This window comes from Rhea pennata, chromosome 6, assembly GCF_028389875.1.
Source record: "Rhea pennata isolate bPtePen1 chromosome 6, bPtePen1.pri, whole genome shotgun sequence".
Taxonomy (NCBI): Eukaryota; Metazoa; Chordata; class Aves; order Rheiformes; family Rheidae; genus Rhea; species Rhea pennata.
In genome coordinates this window covers 6,801,042-6,822,409 of record NC_084668.1, presented here as the reverse complement: position 1 = coordinate 6,822,409, position 21,368 = coordinate 6,801,042, and positions in this window count along the sequence as shown.

The following is a 21,368-nucleotide window of genomic DNA, read 5'->3' as shown; positions in this document are numbered from 1 at the left end:
TGCAACAAGCCTAGCTTCAGCAAGTGTTTAAGGCTTCCTTCAGATGTATGACCTCTTGTTGATATTTCACGAACACATATTCTGTTTTTATTAAGAAAATCTTACTTTATGTTTATTTTTGCTCCATTTGACTTCACTCTCAAAAATCATCTGCATGATGACTTATTCAAAATATTTACAGCTTATTTGGTTACTTTGATGTACTGCATTGGGTCAAAATATGCACCAAGCACATTTTGTTGTGTTTGAGGCATGTTTTTAGAATTAACTTAAGGTGCATTACCCTTGAATTATCTGTGTGAGCTAAAGCAAAGCAGATGCAGGAAGAATGTGATTATCTTGGTAACGTTTGTGAAACAGATGTGAGTGCTAGCAGTAGGATAAAGCACCCTTCTGTATTATTAATGTTGTTGCCACCAGGTTAATAACACACTGCATATTCTCTACCTCCTTACTTGGACTACTGGGTAGATATGTTAAGAAATACTCTTAGGAAAGGTCATATCAGAAATATCTGTCCAAAATCGGCTTTACCCATTGATACACTGAGCAGATTTTGGCTGCTAATTCCTAAAGCATTTTATCCCAAAGGTGGGAAAAATTGAGAATCATACTTCTGTTTTCCTCTCCTTTTTTGGATTTATTTTTCCTCCATACAAAATATTCTAACAGGACAAAAACAAGCACAATGTAAATGAAGAGACCTGACTTGTCCAGGCTGCAAGAATTTAGCCATTTCTTTCAAGTTTCCCATAACTTCGGTGATCATTAAACACAAAGAAATAAATAGGAAGCGTATGGATATTCACATTTCCCCCACTAAGGCCATCGTCCGAGTCTTTAAGCCATTCATTATTACAGGGCATTGTAACAGTATCTGCGGGGACCTTCTCCGGAAACGAGCTGAGACTATACAAATGGTCTTTAATTTTATGGATGCTGTTTAAAGTGACATTAAAGTATAACCTTTTAATCAGGAATCCTCGGGGAAAACTTTTCCATAGACTTAAGGATTCACGTTCTGGGTGCCTGGAAGACAAGTGTTCCTTTTAGTTAAGAAAAACTTATAAGGAACATGAAATGCACATGGAGTTGTGTGCATTTGCTTGAAAGGAATCGAGTAACAGAAGAAATATGAAGCCAACTTGCCTCTCTCCTAAGCAGAGAGTTCCAGAAGTCCCCTACCCAGAACATGACCCACCTATGCCCCATCTATGGACCCCGTTCTCCCCAGTAGCAGGCCAGTGGCCACCAGTGCTGAGTCTGCTGGGCTGGGCTGGGCTGGATGCTCGGATGGTGCCATGCCAAGGGGTGGCGAGGTCAGCAGCTGCTGTCAGCCCTGCAGGGCAACTGGTTTTGCCTGGGTGGCGGTGAGGTGATGAGTAGTTTAGGGTTTTTTTTCTGATGTCCATCTCATCCCACCTATTTTTCTGCAAAGGACTTGGAAGGAAGAGGTAGATGTTCAGGTGTAGGTGAAGAGTCAGTTGCTGGAACAGCTCCACACTGTTGTTAATTAGCAAGCTCTTCTTCCCTGACTCATCCGGGGTGGATTACTCTGCCCAGTTCCAGGGCTGTTTTCCTGAATTATGCAGCCCACAGGAGAAAATGCCAGAACATCCTGTCATGCTACAGCCTCGCTGGCCTCAGGATCTAGTCTCCCTTGCTAGGGTAATGCCAGATGGGTTGGGACCATGGCCTATCTTTGCCTGCCTTTTTTTTTTTTTTTTTTTTTTTTTCTTCCTTAAGATGCCACGGTACAAAACATGGTATCCGCCCTCTGGCTTAGTGCACATGTAGGTAACGCAGAGGGAGGAGGTTCTGTGTCCCTCTCTGTCACTGTGAATAGACAGCCTAGCAAGCCAGTTCCAGGTGAGTCGCATCAGGTATAACATTACATGAGATGAACCAGGCACTTAAGGACGTAGGTACCCTAATGCTCGACCTGACATAGATTGGCATCTCTGGGCATAGATTTCATTCCCTGGTTGAAAGAGACCACAATCCTTGAAGATGTCACACATTTGCCTATCAAAATAAACTGGCAAAGGAAAAATTATATATATATTTCTTTTGCTAGGCTTCTAGGGAATAAATACGGAGCTCTATCTTTCTCTTCAATACCTTAAGAAACATAACGCAAAATTTCCTCCTTGAAATACTTTGGCACAAACAACTATTCTGCACTATTTGTTTAGAAATCCAGTGGGGCTTCACTGAATAAAAGCAACTATCTTCATACTGGTAGTTAAAAGAAGAACTAATTTCATGCACAATTGGCAGTGCATAAGAAACTTCCTTGATACACAAAGAGCAAAAGATTTTACGAGGCTGCATATGTATTTATGATTATTTAAGATTCTTGTTATAATGAAGATCCTTTAAGGAGAGGAATTTCATATTTTAATTTGCATAAAGACAATAAAAACTCTTTTAGAAGCAATTTCTCTCTATATAAAAAGTGAGAACATAGCACCTTAGTGGCACAGACATCTGCTACTTAACCAGATGCCACCATGTAAACTCAGTCAGGCAGTGCTATCCACCAATCAGAAATCACCCAAACTACATCCAAAGCCAAAATTCAGCAGGTGACTGGGAGCCTCCAAAGCAGGTTGAGAAATGATGGGCCTTTCTTCAATGTCCTCATTAAGCATTCTGCGATGTTTATTTGCTCATCGTTAGCAAACCGTACTGCATCGTATGGCTCTGTAGCTGCTCCCTCATATAAAGTTAATCCCCATGATCTACAATATGCAATTCTTGCTCACGAGATTCATATCAAACGGGCATTAGCACTTCGACGCGTGAGATAAATACCACTTCTTTGTTTCTCATTATAACTATAGTTTAACATCTTTATTCTGCAGCTGATGTATCAATAGCTCTGAAAGAGATTAAATATTGCTTGTTTAAGTGGTATATACAGTGATACAAACTCAGGGGACTGTAGTCCACAGCTGAGCAGTACAGGCAAAGTCTGGGACTGATAAGCCCTTTCTGAAGTTAGCTTACACTTTAAATCAGCAGTTCATGAAAGGCATTAAGAAAAACTATTATATTACCGGAATGGATGGCAGTACAGTTTATATGTTACACCTTGAAGTAAGCAGTAGGATTTTCAATCACTTGATAACCTTGAAACTGCTAAGGTATCAAATTGCTATCATGAATATTGTGCAGGCACAGAAATAACTCAGAAAGTTGCCTTTGTGAATAATAATGTGGGAGAGAGCAATGTTCTCTTGGGCTGGACTTACAATAGCACCAAGAAGCAAATACACGTGAAGGCAAGGCATGCACTTAAACAAGCATATTTGCATTTGACTATATATCAATCAGTTATCAGTACTGTTAAATCTTACCTGATTTGTAGAGAAAATAAAAAGCCTGCTGGATATCTTTGCCATGTAAGAAAAAAAAAAATGAAAGGAACTATTTTTATATATGGAGCTGAAACTGTCAGGTTAAAATGCTCTATAGCTTGATAGGCACAATACCTTGAACAGAGCATTTTTAAAAATACATATTGTACAAGTTCTTACGTGCAGGAATTTGCAAGCCAAAGCAACATATGTTCCTCTTTTGCATGCAAGACATTTTAATAAATCCTCTGCCCTGATTCTGATTTCTTTCACATTAGTGAAAAGCCAGAGATTTATGGTAAGAGAAATCTAAATCAGCCTTCCAGACTCCCATATTTACATCTGGAATCAATGGAGTCTATACCAAAGTCCGCTTTTGTTCTAGAAGTACAAGGCGGTTTTAGCGTGGCGGCATTTTCAGGTGACACAGCCTACTGCGATCATCTGACAGCCGCGTGAGAACTCAATGTCTGGAGCGATTCATCATTGTGGCAGGTTGTCCTGCACTTTGTGACAATGACTGACAACAGGGGAAACTTGGAAATAAGACAAAGATTCCGCGTCCACTGATAATGCTAGCGTTGGGATTAGAGAAGGAAGGGAGCGTGTGAGGAGAATGTTAATTCGGCCCCCCGCCCTCGATTTTATACCGCTTTTGCTTTCAACAGCTGCGAGTCTGCGCTTGCTTTCTTCACCTGGGTTTGCTCCTGCGGCATTTTTAAATTCGGAACCCCTTTTCCCCCTATTTTCTGTGTTAAGGAGCCGTATTATTACAAATGCAAAAAGGCCCAACATCATGCAGAATGATAAACGCGGTCAGCAGCACTACGTTCTGCTGGGTCGGAAATGGTTCTGGGCGGACGTTCCCTTCCCTCCGAATCACTACATCTGGTAGGGTGTCTCGGCCACACTTGAAACAAAGGTAAAAACGTTTTGAGTTGTAGATCCAGGAATGCCCTTAAACCCAGGCAGTACATCTGAATGTGCATCTGAACGGGGATCCTGTGAAATGCTCTTGCAAGAGAGATTGGAGAGAAGGTTTTCTTTTATTTTGCAGTGACTTGCAATAAATGATTGAGATGATTGCTGACTCAATAGGGTATTGACACACAAACAACGAGAAAAAACGGTTGCAGCAATTTTCACGCTCTAAAGCTCCTCCAGTTTTATCAGTGTGCACAGCAACAACATCAAAGACCACAGACTCAGCTGCCTAATTAATTGGGAGGAAAAGAGAGGCCAGTTCGGAGCGCTCCAGCTGCCGTTATTTTGCTGGGTGAAGAACAGGAAAACAGCAGCAGCAAGAACCAGCAAGTGAAACATCACTGCCTCAAGCGGAGCGGCAGATGCAGCAGAATTTCCCCCATTTCTACACGTGAAGGAGGAGCAAGCGGCCGTGGCAGACGTAGCCTCGCCGGCCGGTACACACACACGGTTTCGGTCATGGTTGGAGGGCCTGTGAGTTACGTGGACTGGAGAGCACGTAATCAAGTGCTGGCGCTTCTCACGGGGAAAGCGTCAGCGCTGCTCAGACGTCAGCGCTACTCAGAAGACAAGGTGTGGGCAAGTGCCGAACCACCACCTTTGCCCTGCCCCTCCTTCCCTTCTGCCTTTTTTGCTGCTTTTCCCAGGAAAAGGTTCGTGAGGGAGGCTAGTTTAGCAATGATGCAAAAAGCAGGCTTAGAAGAGAAAAGGGGCACATAGATCTGAGCTAGACAGATGAAGGAAAGGTCATTTTGTTTCCATTTTTCAAATGAAATATTGCAAATCTCTCTGAAGAATATTGCTTACCTGGAAACACAACAAGCACGTATAATTCCAGGGCTCAATCTCACAAATAGCCGACTTAATTTGAAGTGCTCTGATGTACTTCAGATGTTGGACTCTTGGAACTGAAAAAAAAAAAAAAAACAAACAAAAAAAAAACTTGTGATGGAAAAAATAATTTTCCAGTTATTTCATTCACACTAACAACATATATTTCTTAAAGCAAATATTAAGTTTAAATATAACACACTGAGAAGATGAGCAAACCTCACACCAGCCGGTACTCCACTGCAAGCCTCTGTGGTGCCTCGGTGAGGGACCCCAAGACATGCGGGTGATCTTGCAGCACAGTACCGTGGTCATCACCCATCTTACCATACTTCCACTCTCACCCCTGCTTTACAGACGCAGCTGTTGGACCAGCCCCACAGGTGCTGCTGGTGGTGCAAAGAGCTGCGCTATGCTGCACTCTGCTCCGCTGCTTTCAGGTGAAACTAGCTGAGACCTAATGATGCCTTGTAACCTTTTCTTCCACCACCTGTGGGGTGGCCATGGGCATCTGCAGACCACTGGGGTCGATACTGCTGAATAAGTGCTTGTTCCCCAAAATGCTGGCACAGTCCCTCTGTGTATAGGAGTGCCCCTCCCAGGAAGGCACCCAATGCAGTTGATCTCTGTCAACAGCAGTGAAAAAAATAGCTGGTAACTCCTGCTACTGCCATCACTGACCCCTCACCATCAGCTGCAGGTGGCTGTGGAGCACGAGGCAGGAGGTGAGGATGGATAATATGGGTGTGAATGCGCTGCTCAGAGCAGTGGAGAGAAACCAGGGCCTGATTCTGGTGGCACTTATGCTGACCGCAAACTGGTAAACCAGAGACTTAAGCAGAGTCATTCTTTGACCAGCGTAACCAAAAGAAAACCATTCCAATTTAAAACAACCAGGAGACACTAATTCACTTGTAGTTATAATGGTTTCACTGTGTGCTTAACTTGCATGTGAGCACACCTGTGCATTCTTTCCCTGCAGAGGAGAAGTCCTTGAGAAGGTTTTGACCATCAGGACTACGGAGGGTCCTGCAGCCCAGAGCTGCCTGGCCCCTATGCTGGGCTGGGCATCAACGGGATGAGGATCAATGGGGTTAACAGCAGGGCTGGTGTTACCCCCTCTCCTCTGGTTACTTGTGGGCGCAAGTCTCCCTTCCAAAGCTGCTGCTTCCCAAACATCTTTTCTTCCACTTTCCATTTCTCCTTCGAGCTCCCGCAGCTCTCCCAGTAAGGTGAGGTGAAACCTGAGGTGACCTAGGTACACTTATATGGGAGCATCAGTTTTTACTACATTTGGTTAGGAATTTGTTTCTAACAAACATGCACAAACAGCTTGAAAATGTTTAATGAATTGGTACATTAATTTAAACTCGATAACACATTTCCATCCCTAGCAGTAATACTGTTCAGTGAACAAAAGTATACGGTTTATTTGCTCAATATGGTTTATTTCAGGATGGTGAGTGAGGAGGCAAGAAAAGGCAAGATGTTAAAATATATCTCCACAATAAATGATCCATAGATGAGAAAGATGCCAGAAGTTATCCATTAAATAAAGCCCTACAAACATTGCAGGCTGAGGGAACAAATGACTTTATTGACATTGAAAAATATCATAATTCACTTCATTTTCTTTAAAATGACCAGTAGGACAAATAGATATACTTCTTTGCTCTGTTTCTTTGGGAAGATGAGGTTGAACCATCAGCTTAAGGTCTTTGGACCTTTAGCTTTTGACAATGGTGATGGAAGAAGTTTCCTGAAACGTCTTAACAACCACAAGAACATCAGTCTATGTAGATATTAAAGATATAGGCAGTGAACCCAATACAAATCTGCAGTAAGATTACCATCTAAACAGCTGGGAAACAATTGCCATGCTTGATCATTCTGGTGAAACCATTGCCAACCTTCGTACCACCCATTACGATCTTTTTTTCGAGTTGTTTCTTTCTTATAATTAACATGTAGTATTGAGCACAAGATTTTCTTTAAAAAAGAAACCTTCTATATGGATTGCAATTATCTTTGAAATATTTTAATATTAAGAAAACAGAATAAAATAAAAAGCAGTATGATTTCTAATGTTCCAGTTTAATTAAGAAAGTGTTCAAGCAATTTAAAAATGTACACATTAAAATACCAATTAAGCTTAAGGCAAGTTTTCCTATTAATTTTGATGACACCAATACCAGGGTGTCACATAGAGGTGACCCTTTAGAAACTGGTTGTTTTGAGTATTACCCTTGGCTATACTCATACTGAGAGAAAATTAATTAATTTATAAAGAAACGACACCTATCTTGCTAATCCTGACAGGCTGAGCCTTGAGAACTATGATGCAGTTCTCACAACAAATAACTTAAGAGATAGAATCTCCTTCCAAGGTTTTAATTACAATTTTTATTTCTCAGCCAACCACTTTAAGTGGCCATCATGTTGAAAAATGGTAAGATTTTAACATAATTTTACTTTTTCAGCATGAATACAGCTGGAATTTATACTTTGAAATAAAGAATATTCTAAAGGGCAGTAGCTATTTTTAAAATGCATATATTGTTTTTATTCTGTACCATTGACTAAGTGATAAATGTAACCTTTTAATACATTAAAATTTAATTATTGCCTGAAAATCTAAGGCAGGACTACTATGAGTTCTTTCTGTGTTGCAAGTAATATTCACAAAGCAGCAGTCCATATATCTGCTCTGAATATTTACAATTAAAATTTTGTGGCTAGCCAGGCACATTAAAAAGCTCAGAATAGATCACCTTCCAGGAACGGTGGTATCCTTAAGAGCCTGGAGAAGCTAATTCTTAAAGTCAGCCTGGTTATGATGGATTTAAGTTAAATTTATCTCATTTCATTTTAGATCTTAAATTGGTTAATGAAGCTGAAATATGCTTTATTTCAGGGAAGTCACACTGATCTGCATGAAGACCAGAATTTACACTGACGTTTGAGTCAAGTGCAAATACCACCATCACTTCTTCATTACCGAGCTAACTGGTGTGATCTATTCTGTTCAGCAGGACTTGAACAAAATGTCAGGTTCCTAAATGAAGAAGCTCCCGTCTCTCTGCAAGAAATTGCCTGATTGGTTAAAAGTACTTCAACCTTTATTTAATTCATGCCTTATAAGTGCTCTTTGGCACCAGCTTTTGGGATCTGATCTTATGTCACACTTACTGAAACTCGTTTAATTATTTGCAGCTGAGGAAGGCAGGAAGATAGCTATCACACGCGCTGAAAATCTAATCCGCTGCTTTATCAGTTTAAACCCCAAACCGGGGCAGTCGGTTAGGATGCCTGTATTTGTTTCAGTCCCCATGCACCGGTAACAAGCCTGTTGGTACGTGACCCTTTTCTTTCAGCTGGATTTAGGGGGCTGATTTCTTCCAGAGCTTTAGAGGTGTTTTACCAGTGCGTGTCCACATGCCCCCTCAGGGTCCTTCTCCAGACTTGTCCTGGAGATGCTGGAGCGAGGCAGCACGACACGCAGCAGATAAATCGAAGCTACGGTTGCGTGGGCACCTCCGGGTCAGTTCTCGTTGGGGACGAGATATATTCTGAATATCCCCGAGGCTCCCTGGGCTTCCAGAGCTTCCCCCGCCGTGTTGCAGAGGCCCCCGGGGACATCGGAGGCCCCTCCTAGGCCAGCGGGCAGGCAGCGCTGCTCCCACTATTGCCCCCGTGCTCAGCCAGGAGGTCATTAACAGTGGGGCTGCAGATAGCCCCCGCTGCAGTTTCAGCTGCCAGATGAAATGAACGGAGCAATTCAATCACACATGCAGAATGTGGGATTCAGCCTATGGCTCAGGACGGAGAACCAGTGACTTTTACAGCTGTAAAAATCGGCTTTATGGCTACCATTAAATTAAAGTGTTTCTGCACATAAGGGACCCTTTTCATCAGGGGTCACATATCATTTAGCACAACTGGTCACCTCTGATGTGCTGTCATCATCAGACTTTTTACTTTAAATTTTAACATAGGCAAATCAGAAAGAAACATTTTTGAATGAAGATATTCAGTACTGGTGAGTTTTACGCTACACTGGTTAGATTTATGATAAATTCTTATGTATGTGATTCTCTTTTTACAAACTCCTGTCTGAGCAACATGGAAAATATATGGTGTAAATGTTTTCTTTGAAAAAGTTTTGTATGCTTCACGATTACATAGCTTAAGAAGTTTAGAAGCCTTGGGCAAGCAAACTAAGTATAACAGGAATCCTTAAGAATTGTTTGTATGCTTGGTTTGTTTTACAGTGCATTTGGTCTTTAGTTTTGATTGGATTGTCGTACTGAAACATGAAGGGCATTTAGAAAGTAAGAAAGTGAATAGGATACATTTGCAACTATATGCCCAAAAGCAAGATCTTAATGTCAGAAGTAAATTATAACAACTTACATTACTGATGACATACATTATAATTCAAAGCTTGGCAAACCACATCAAGGTTGTTCTTACCATGATCCGACAAAGAATGTCTTTAAAGCCTTGTGTTTTTTAAGTTTACAGTAACCAGACTTTATATATGCTAGGAGTTTCAAAATTAAAACACAAGCATTGCCAAAAGATAAATGTAATTTTCTAAATGCTGTTAAGTGTTCTAATTTTTAAAATTCTTAATAATGATAAGCATATAATGGTCCCAGGGTAAGAGAGATTTCCGCTATCGTCTTTCACTATAGCATTTTAGGGTGACTATGAAGAGCTGCTTAGATCTATAAAAGGATTTAGGTATCCAAGTCTAGACTTGATACTGAAGGTTTCCTCGATGTGTAAGCTCTTCTGCTGGTGATGAGAGATGTGTAAACATGCACAAATTTTGCTTGTGAGCAGTATAAAAGCAAATGAGTCTTCATGCTCCTCCAGAGCATGGCACTTCTCCCCAGCGTACATCCCAAAGGATTTTTGGCTTCAGTATTCCCCAGCAGAAACCTGGTCCCAGAGGAGAACACTAGCCTCATGGTCCAGCTCCAGACCCACATGGAGAAAGAGATAACACCCTCCTCAATCCCCCATCCACACAAAGACGGTTGCGTTGCTCAGACCAAAGGTCCTTTATAGCTCATTACTCTGACTCTGGCAGCAGCCTACGGAAGCTGTAGGAATTCTCTGTGAAGCCTATCATGCAGACAGGAATATCAGTATATTCCCCTTGAGCATGCCTGCAGCCTACAATGCAGCCTACAAAGTCCAGTTCATGGACATCCTACGCAAAAGGTGATTCCTGTGCATTCCCTAGCTCTCAACAGATTTCTCCCCCATGCACTTGCCTAGTCTCCCCTTGGAAACATGGGAACACTTAGCATCTACAACCTCCTCCAGAAAGCAGCTCCACAGTTTAATAACATGATTGCTGAAAACCTCCTTTTGTTTGTTTTAAACCTGCTGTCAGGTAGCTTCATTTAATACTCCCCACCTCTCGCTTTGGAGAAGGGAATGGGAAGTCTCTGCTCACACTCTCCCTGCCACTCTTGACTTTATGAATTTCTGCTATATTCCCCCTCACATTCAGCTTTTTTTTTTTTTTCCAAGTTGAAGAGTCCCAGCCTGCTTCCCTGGTAAGGAGAGCCTCTCCAGCAGTTTAACTCATTCATCTCACGTCTCATACATATCTGATTCAACACCTGATCACTCCAGTGGGATTAAACCCCAGTCTCCCATTATGTTGACCTGACACCAGCTCTCTCTTGTGGGTAAAGAGAACTAAATACTCCACCGTGTTATACCACTTATTCAAAGGATCAGGGACCTTTCACTCCAATGAATGAGGTTCGAGTTTAACTGCACAGTGAATGATAAGGAGTAACATGATTGCTCCCTATTTATTGCGTGGAAATGGCTACCACTTTAGAATCAGGCCCACTGAAAGAACAAAAATAAGAATATTCACAACCCTGAAACATAATGAACCTGATTTTCCTTCATTTCAATTGCAATCAGTCTGAATGAAATATTAGATTGTATATTAAGGTTAACAATGGCTGAATTACTTTAAGTTTAGAATCTAGTGCAGGATTCTAGTAAAAGGGGATCCATGCTATCACCGTGTCCTGTTTAAATTGCAAGCTCCTGGCACGAACACCATAATGGCATTGCACCAGCCCAAAGGAGGCAGCGGCTGCGCTGGGGCTGGCCGGAGGACAGGCTCCTGGAGCAGGGGCTCCGCAGCCCCTCTGATGAGATGCAGCATATCACACTATGATCATAAGCTCTTGTGGCTTTCTTTAGTCTGCTGCAGCTGCTTGTAAACGGTCTAGTTTTGTGCAGTTCATAATTCCTGAACTTGGAGTTCAAATTTAAACCTACTGTACAATTAAACTCCACAGGATTTGCATATATTCTGCATGACAAACTAGATCTCTTCTATTTAAAAGAGCACAAAAGATTTTCTGTTTCATACCAGCTCATCTGAAACTGGAAAATTTCAGCTCATCTTGTAGTATCTGACTCTCTTCTGGATTCACTGATGTAACTGGAAGGGCTACGAGGACTCTCTAAAGATATAGCTTGAACTTCCTGTTTGAGTTCTTATTCTCTGCTATTGCACCTGGATATATCAAATGTGTGCTTCTTAATCTAAAAGTTGTCTTCAAATGCCCTGTGAGTCTGTGTGTGACCTCCTCCCTGATAAGTCTTAATAGATATCTTAATGGTAGAGCTACATTTATTTCAGAAAAATGTAGTGAAAGTCACTTCAAATTCTTCTTTTTTCTAAGGAACCTAGAGAGGTGACCAGTCTGGTTTTGCACTCTAACTCTGTGTTTACTCAAATAGCCAAATCCGCTATTCTCAGCACACGAGAGAAATTTTTCCCTTTGAATCATTCTGAGAGAAAACTTCATGGGGTTCAAACTCTGGGAGGATGAAACACCTTTTGGTTCTCCAGACTCTGTGAATGATTCTGTAGAGAGAGGGAGCACAAACCTGGCTACACAAAGACTACCACCTGCTTTCCTACAAGACGAAAATAAAGTGAATTGCCTTCATTTTGTCTTGTTCAGACTTAAAGCAGCAATTACTAATAGCTTACAAGGAAATAATGTTTGGTGATTTATTGCTATATGACAATTTATGTAAATGTATTGATGGTCAGACCATTCAATCGCTGAAGTTATTAGACCAAAAATTAAGATTTCCTGATAAAATCTTCTGCAATAACATCCAGTCTAGTAGGTAAATGTGGACGGACAAATGCTTCTTCAATATACCATTTAAGCAGGTAAAAGCTCCTGAACTGTAGTTATCCTAACGATGAGACAAGGACCAACTGCTCTCTGAAGCAGACTCCCATAAATCAAAGAAGTAACCTGCAAGACGTGACAAATTCATAATCAGGAGAAAACTAACATATTTGAACTCTGGTATACAAACATGATCTGGATCTAAAATATTTAGATTTTAGTCTGTCTTTTAATAATGAACCAAATTAGATCCAAATGCTTCCCTAGCTTAAGGGATTCCAAGCTAGCATTATAAGTTCAGACAAATTTATACTGATCACAGAAGCTACCTACCAACTTTGAGAGCCAAAGAAAAGAGCTTGCACACTAGGACTTTCATCTCTGGGGATTCTCATTCTCAGGTCCCTTAGAAGTTTGTTTAGAAATCTCGGTCTTGCCAATCAAGGAAGCATCCCCAAATTTGATGTCAGCTTGCAACTCATGTGGCTGGCAGCCTCTCTGCCAGAGGCCCAGAAACAAACCAGCAGCAGATCTGGAGGTCCAGCAGCAGAGCTGTGCAGGGAGCTTAATGTAGTTGCCAACACCATGCCTGCTCTGTGGCTGGTCACCTTTCTTTTGGTGAAAAGTACCAAATTCCTACAACAGCAGATGTAAAAGGCCATACAGTCCTGGAGGTAGATTGGGAACATGTATGCAGACAGGCAGTTGCTAGGACTCTCTGTTTCTTGCCCAGAGCCCATGACAGTCTTTCTTCTCCAGCAGTACTGGTGAACAGTCAATTGATTCAGATGACCCCCAAGCCTGGTGTGTCCCGTCCTGTGGACTTCAGATGACTGGCATGAATGACAGATGTTCGGTCAGTCTGTCTGGAAGGCCCAGTTTGACAGGAACAAGCAACGGCTTTTTCCTCCCTTCTCTCCCAGCTACTCATGTCCTCGATGGGGAATGCTGATCCATGCAGAGGCTGGATTAGCAGCACCCAGGCCCTCTCTGCAAATAGCAGGAACCCACCTTGCTTGCAATTTATAGGAAAAAGAATCTAGCCTCAGAGATCATGTTTACTTTCTTGTATTATCAAGGAGTTTGATAATGAACACAGGTGTCTGCAAAGATCTACTAATGATGAACAGATCCATTTATAAAAGACGACAGCCTATATCCTATCTGTCTGTTCTTAACACGTTCTTCAGAATCTTAAGCATCTCTCTTACCATCACACAACAAAGCAACTTGCAAAATGTATGCAGTTACCAAATTGCCTTATGTGAGCACTGAATTTTTAAGAGCAAAACATGTCTTAGGAGGACCAATTTAAAATGGAGAAGCCACAGAAATCAGAGGGTTTTAAACTGAATAAAATTACCACAAGATCAGAGTTAGGCCACCTAGGATCTGTCAACATTTATGCAATAATAGCATATATTCTAAGTTCAAACTGGAGGAGATACTGAGAATCCCTTGGAGCCTTTTCATTTTTACCTCTGTAAGTTTTCATCAATATATCACTACTGAGGGTATGTTTAATAAGTGCATTAAAAGATGAGTCATAACAAAGCTATATACTCTGTGTATTCCCCCAAACTCAGAAAAAAACCCAGAAACTATGAAGTTTCTCTGGATTTAAATGAAATTAACTGAAATTAGACTCAAGAGTCTACTGCAGAGGAACAAAAGCCACAGACTGAAACTTTCCAAGAGAGGAAAATGTAACAAACACTGAACTTACTAAAGCAGATTTACCAGTCATTTACTATCTTGTATATTGATTAGATTATAGGCCTCAGGGCTGAAGTTCATTGATTTGGCATTCTGCAGACACTCAGAACAGTTCTTCCTTCCATGGTAATGCAATCAAGTAGGATTACGGAAGGAAGAGGTGATGACAGACAAAAACAAGCAAGTCAGCCCATGCCTTCACTGACAGGAACATGGGCCAATCTGAACTACTTCTTGGTAGAGGATCTGGGTTTGATATCTGCCTTACCTGTTGAAGGTGTGAAGATATCCAAGTCTTGGGAGTGGTTTCGTTTAGAAGTTCCAAATGTCCTCCACTGAAAACATTTAAAATTCATCATCATATTCTCTTTTCTAGACAAGGATTGTCCTAGAAAAAAGTGAATTTTTACAAATTACCGTATGTTGATATCTGAGAAATTATGATAAAATCCTCTTCCAAATACTCAAAAATATTGCAGTGTTTCAGAAAGCCCAATCTGGTGACTAAGAGCAAGTACAGATATTTAAGCACTACCATTGTGTCCAATATACAGCTGATAGCATTTATGATCATCAGCTAGTTGGAAAAAAAGTAAAATACAGTTTGATAGCTGCCCTAAAACACTCATGTTTTAATTTGTTTTCTTTTTTAATAAACGCAGTTTATATTTCAACATTATATTACATCTAAATTATATTCCTACATATTCTTTGAAAGCAGGAAGTCAAATGAGAGGAAACTAATTTGAGTATCTTGCTGTGGGAGAACCTGCAGTGTGAACTCAACCAAAAACCGCATGGGAGAGAGCTGCAGGAAATGAAGTTCCACTGGTCACAGAATGACTAGTTTCCCTCTTAGTTAGGATTAGCCCTTATACAAACGGATGGAAAAGCTGTGAGAAACTCCAGTGGGTAACTAATTACACAATGCAAAATTAAGCACAGCCAGTCAGATATGTCCTCTACTCCACTTGGAGTGTGAAAGTGTACTCCAATGCCAAAAAAAGGCAAAAAAATTTAAAGGAATTTCTGTGTCTCCATTTGTTAGCTGAAATTATTCCTTTTAAAATAATGTGTCAGGAACTGACATTTTGGCAACTAGATTAATTGCTTTTACCCAACTGTAAATGCTACTTGCACAGGGAGGAAAGGAAGCACAGGCCAGATGCAGAAATTGCTCCATTTGCTGGTAGTGCAGCTATTTGTACGTTGACAAACAGTTATGCCAACAGCAGATGGATATTTTCTAGTATTAAAGAACTGCTAACTGTTTGCTGCTGTTTCTCTCAAGTTCATGGGGGAAAACTATTGGTGTTCTGCAGAGCAAGGCATGAAGAAACCAGTTCAAACCATACATTTGGCAAAGTGGCCTAGCACCTCCTACGATGGCACTGAAGACACCCTGAAGCAAGAAGATGCTCAGCCAGATGTCATCCTAACAACTATCAGTAAGCCGTGACCACAAGGAGAAGTATTTTCCAAATCTTCTGCAAGTCCTTCACAAAGCTGTAGAAATAAGGCCAAAGCATTTACTGCGGACTGTGATTAACAACATGTCTTAGTCAATATAAACCTATTAAGATTTTTTTAGTCGCAAAGTTTTGGCTACCTGTGTCTCACCCACATTTTAATTATATTGAAATATAAACTTGCTTATCCTAAAATGCTGGATGATATCTATTTAATCTGACAAAGAAAAGGCATCTTTCTGTAAATCTGTGTATAAGTTAGCTCACAACTGCTAGTTTGTATATGAGGGTGAGGTAAGCACTGTCTACTTATGACATACTGAATGACATTAGAGAAAAATGGGGGAAAAAAAAACACGAAAGCAGATAAAGAGCAAGAAATGCTTTTTTGCAGCCTAAAGTGCTTTTATCTAGTTTTGGTTAAAAAAAAAAAAAAAAAAAAAATCAGTACCATGTGTCTTGATATTTTTATATGTATCACTACTAAAATATAATTCAGTTAGCTTAAAAAAGCCTCAAATCTGATTTATCTACCAGACACACTTCACAACACAAACCAATTTTGCTGTAGTAATACCATGTCAATATTTCCTGACAGAAGACAAATGTTGTTATTATTTTGCCATTTCTTACCTTTGTAAAAGTTTAGAATTTTACAAAATGACTCTTCTTTACATGTCAAAATGGTAAGTTGTTGGAAAGAAAAAAAAATTGAAGCCATTCTTATATCTATTGACAGTGATGGATTCTGCTGTTAGGTTAAAAATGATTCTGGCACAATATTGACATTTCAAAAAGTAAAAAATAACCATGTTTTTCATGGGTACATGTATTTTTCCTTTATAAACTAAGAAAGATAAAGTAAAAAATAAAAAAACAACTATTTTTATTTTTGCATCCTGTAGTATTAAAAGTGATTTATTTGTATGTTGTCTGCTGGAGCTATTTGTGCAAATCTGTGCAACCACATATTCGTCTACATAGTGGTGATCTAATCCTTGGAAGCAGTAGCTTTTCTTACCTTTGGATTCATCTTTTCCTCTCCCTTCTATCACATTATCAAGAGCAAAACATAAAAAGCCATGTCTGCTTTAACTGAGAAATAAAAGGAGGCCATCTTCACTACTGGTTTGTCCATAGGTGTAATTTGGGCAAAGGATGACTTTCCCAGCTGATGTCCAGATGCACAAGAGGTTGTGCATGGTTACAGCAGGCAACAGGTTGGCTCTATCATGCCTCATCATCTGGTCTCAGATAATAAATGTGAGTTTGTCTCGGCCAGTGATTTGGTGGCAGGTGATAATGCTATGGGGGTTGTTTCTAAGAAGGAAGATCAAAGGATGGCCCCACCTGACTATTTGAGAGTCCTGTCCAGAGTGACCCAAAATCAGTGTCAGTGCTCTCCAGAAGACCAGGCTATGAGTAGCCTTTGCCATCAGCACAGCTGAACCAACCCAGCAAAGAGCTGGTGAGCTTGTACAGCAGGAGAAAAGCTTGCTTTAATAAAAACCTCAGGGTCCTAATGTTGCTCCAGTAAACCAGACCTCACTGAGTTATTCCAGACAACAAGAGCAGGAAAAAACTTTTGTCTCCAAATGTTATCTGAAGCAGGTGGTCCTGTCACTCCTGATGCATGCCAGTCATCCCTAATTCATGCCAGAATTAAAGGAGATATTAAAGCAGTGGTATAATACTGCTACAGTACTTGCAGAGAGATGCGGAATTACTTAATTCACCAAGTTAGCTACTAGTAAATTGGTACTTTACTTGACTATAAAACATTATCAATTTTGACCTTTGCAGAACATTTCATGACATGAACGTTTCAGAACACAAATCAATCCAATTACTTGTTAATCTAGCCAGGTTTCAAAAATATTCATCCCAATATCAAAAATGAGCAAGTGGCAGTTTATAGATTAGTTATGAAAAATCCAACACTGGTGTTTGGTATTTAAGCCTCAAGAGCGCTAAGCCAAGTTACTAGTGAGCTGAATGCAAAGAAATGACTTCAAATATGGATGCTGAATAACAAATACAAATATGCAGTTATATGATTTCTATATTTGACTAAATTATGCAGACCAGCTTCAAAAAGCTTTGAGCTAGTGGAATAGCAAGACCTCAAAGGCCACTATGATCAAATTTAACCAAAGTTACAGTATTTATAAAAAAAATCACACATTGTTTTCTTCAGCACACTACTGAATCATTTTAATTACAAAAAATCAAAGGCAAGGAATACAGTGTACATTTTATTTCAAACTAAAGCCCACAGAATGAAAGCCTAAGTATTTTCACTTATCTAAGGACCAGCTGCACTGAAATCAGTAAAACTATTTTTTGCAGCTTTATTTATATTGCAATAGTGCTATTGGCCTAAAGCTAACACGAAGGAAGAATTAGGCCATATATTAAGTGCAACACATTCTGCAGTTCACTTTCATGTTGATTATTTTGGTATGTTTCCCAACTCATGCTGTGCAAGTAATTGCGGATTATTATTTTACATTGCAACAACTATTTGAATGATCTATCAATTCTTGTATGAAAGTAAATGTAAGCTCTATTCTGAACTACAAAAACAATTTTATTCATTTATCCTTAATCCTGTACATTCTATAAGCAGAACACAATAACTGTTACCTTAAAAATAAATTACCTGAAGCTTAATCTGAAAATTGTACAATAACACACAATTATAGTATTTTAAAGAATTTAGTATTACTATTTCCTGTTTCCTATATTTATTTCCTTCCTCAAATTGGCAGAATGTTCCATAGAGTAAATTGATACATTCTTAGATATGAGCTGGGGATACAATAGGGTCAGTAAAAGGTAGTGCATATTTCAGAGCATACTCCTTAAAAAGTACTGTGTTTCTTCTATATCTTCCACTCGAGAAGCTAAGCAGACGATTCTGCAAAGACTTACAGCTCCTTTTAATTTGAGCTACGGCACATATTCCTCTGACTTCAACAGAATTGCTCACATGCTGAAGTTAAGCACATACATAACTACAGTCTGTATTAACTCAATGAATTCTGTATTGAATTCATTGGCAATTTTCATTTTGTTCACATAAGTTTTAAAAACAGATTTGAAACACTGCCAGTAAAATAATAACTGGCAAGGTGACTCATTTGCTGCTTTAATACACAAACCCCTTCTCTTTTCCCAAGGTGAATTCAATTAGATATAGAGATTAGGGGGGTCTTGTATTGAACTCCTAAGCCTTTTTCGTATCTTTGAAGTTATTTGCACACAGTATTTTGAAGAACATGGAACCATGCTAAAAGCGCATTTGTCTCAGTAGCTTGGGATCTTAAAAGGCATCTAATATTCATTTTCCAAAAAAATTTTAGCATGAATTTCCTATCTAAATAGGAAAATGTTGCTTTAGGAAAATGTTGCTTTCTCTGTGCAGGTAACAGGTTACTAGAGAACAATGCAGTGTGCCTGATTCCCTTCTTAAATCGGTAAAAGATCACATATAGAATCACTTCTTTCTTCAACCCATTTGACTGAACATAAAATCAAGATTTGTGCACAGTGAGCTACATAGAGATTAAATATATGCATTTATTCTATACCAAATGATCTTGTATTGTTTTAGAGCTGAGACAAGTATCTGCCATGTATGATCATTTTCCTATTAAGTTATGGTTCTTACCAATTATTCTTCATAAAATATAATTGTGATTGACTATTTTCCTGTTTCATTTATTTGTTATAAGCTTTTAGAAAAGCTAGCTAAGAAAAAAGGGAATACTATTCCCATCTTCAGAGCAAAAATGTGGTTGTGCTTCCCATTTGTTTTGCTTACAATCCCAAATCCACAAAATCAAATTGTTGTTTTGTATAGCTTGATTTCTACTTCATATATAAAATGTCCATTTAATTCCTCACCATAAAAATTATATATACAATACAAACCTTCATATATACTTGCAATTTTAGTAAACTAATATGTATTTCTAAACCTCCCAAGTTAGTGTTCTTCACTCCCCACCAATCTTTGCCCATTGCTATGTAGAAATCTATTCTTTGTGACACATGAAGCAATTAATTCACACTGCCAAACACAAGAGGAATGTAATGCTTTTTCAAATATCATATCAGTCCAATTTCATTTATACTTAAATGATTTTTCTGGTCCCTCTTCATGTAGATACCTCTGCAGTCAATTAGCATTGTCACTTTTAATCTGTAATATTCAGATACTGGTCATTTCCCATTAGAGTCTTCTTAAATAGATTCTAATGGTCAGATAGAACCTTCTGCAATGTAATATCTGAGGAGAGAAAACTGGCAGTCATTATGCAGCTGGCATTTACTAAAAGGTTAGATATTATAGATAACCTTAATCTCAAATTACACTGTACATCAGTGAATCAGCTCATAACTTCACAATTTCACCAAAACAGCTAGGTTTTTAATTCAAACACTTTTAGACTATTACTCAATTAAATTTAACCATCTACATGTTTGCTTCCTAATTAAAATGTTCTATAAACTTTACAGCACTTCTTTCAATATTCTTGACATTACAGGAATCTTGCTGTGTGTTTCTGTGAATTCCTGAGATTGCAGAGGAACAGAAATCATAGGGAAACACACAGCACCTTCAGAGCATCACCAGTGGAGCCAAAGGAAATTTTCTTAATTGAAAAAAAGAGAAAAATGCCTGACTAGTGATTGTTGCATAGTCTTATCAAGGAATTCCCTTGCCAGCAGTGGATGAGCATATCGGTTTAATAGGAAGCTTTTCAGCAGCAGCTAGAAAGAGTTGACTCATAAAGCCATAAGGTAGTTTTGCAAGCTGGCTTAACTGAGTGATAATAAAAGTCTGAAATTACATCAGACTTTTATGTTACATATTTGACAGACAAACCTATTTGAGAACTTTGGATTCTTCTCCCTGTAAAAGCATAGCTCTTTAAGCTGCAGATACATGTCCTCTTCTGGATCCAGGTGTGCTGCCCCACCTGCTTGATGAGAATCCCTTACTATTTAAGCTGCCCATGCTAAATGATTCATTTGGAGCAATCACATGAGCAGCTCAGCCAGCAAGCTGAAGGGAAGATAACTTCTGGCAACACAAGCTGTTACCAGCAGCTGGGCAGTGACTTCTTCAGATGTGCTACTCTTCCTTGGTATAAAGCTCAAAAGAAACTGCTATTTTTCAAAGTCACCTTTTCTATGTGCAAAGATGACAGAGCTTGGAAGTCTGTTTTGAAGGAGTTTGCTAGAAGGGACTTCTCTCTGTCTCCTGAAAAAGAGGAGAGCAAGTCACTCCCATTTTTCAGTTTTGCTACTATCAGCTTCAAACTCCACAGGTTCACTGATGGACTGAGGGTCCAGACTTCCCACCGTCTCCAACACAATAACCTCTAATCTGAGAAGAGGTCAAGGATAACTGTTTTTAAAGAAATTTTGATATTTAGTGAGATTTTTGTGACAGATGGATTTTAAAAACTGGCTCTGGAAAGAAGCTGAGAACTACTTTGTTTTCTCTGTGTTAATTTACACACAATGTATTGGTCAGGATGTAGGTAAATGCAGAAATCAATTTATCTCATCGCATAGCCTTAAACTGAAAGTTAAACCAGAGCATAGGAAGCTGGTGATCAAATGCCGATCTGATGTCCTTCAAACTCAATAGACACCCACTGGCTTAAAGAACAACAGACCAAGTCTGACTGACCAAAGTTCTTGGATTGCTGCTGCCTTATTGGTTTAAGATCATGACAGGGATTATTAAACAGTGGTCCATAAAACAGCAATACATGAACCATTTAAAGGGAAGC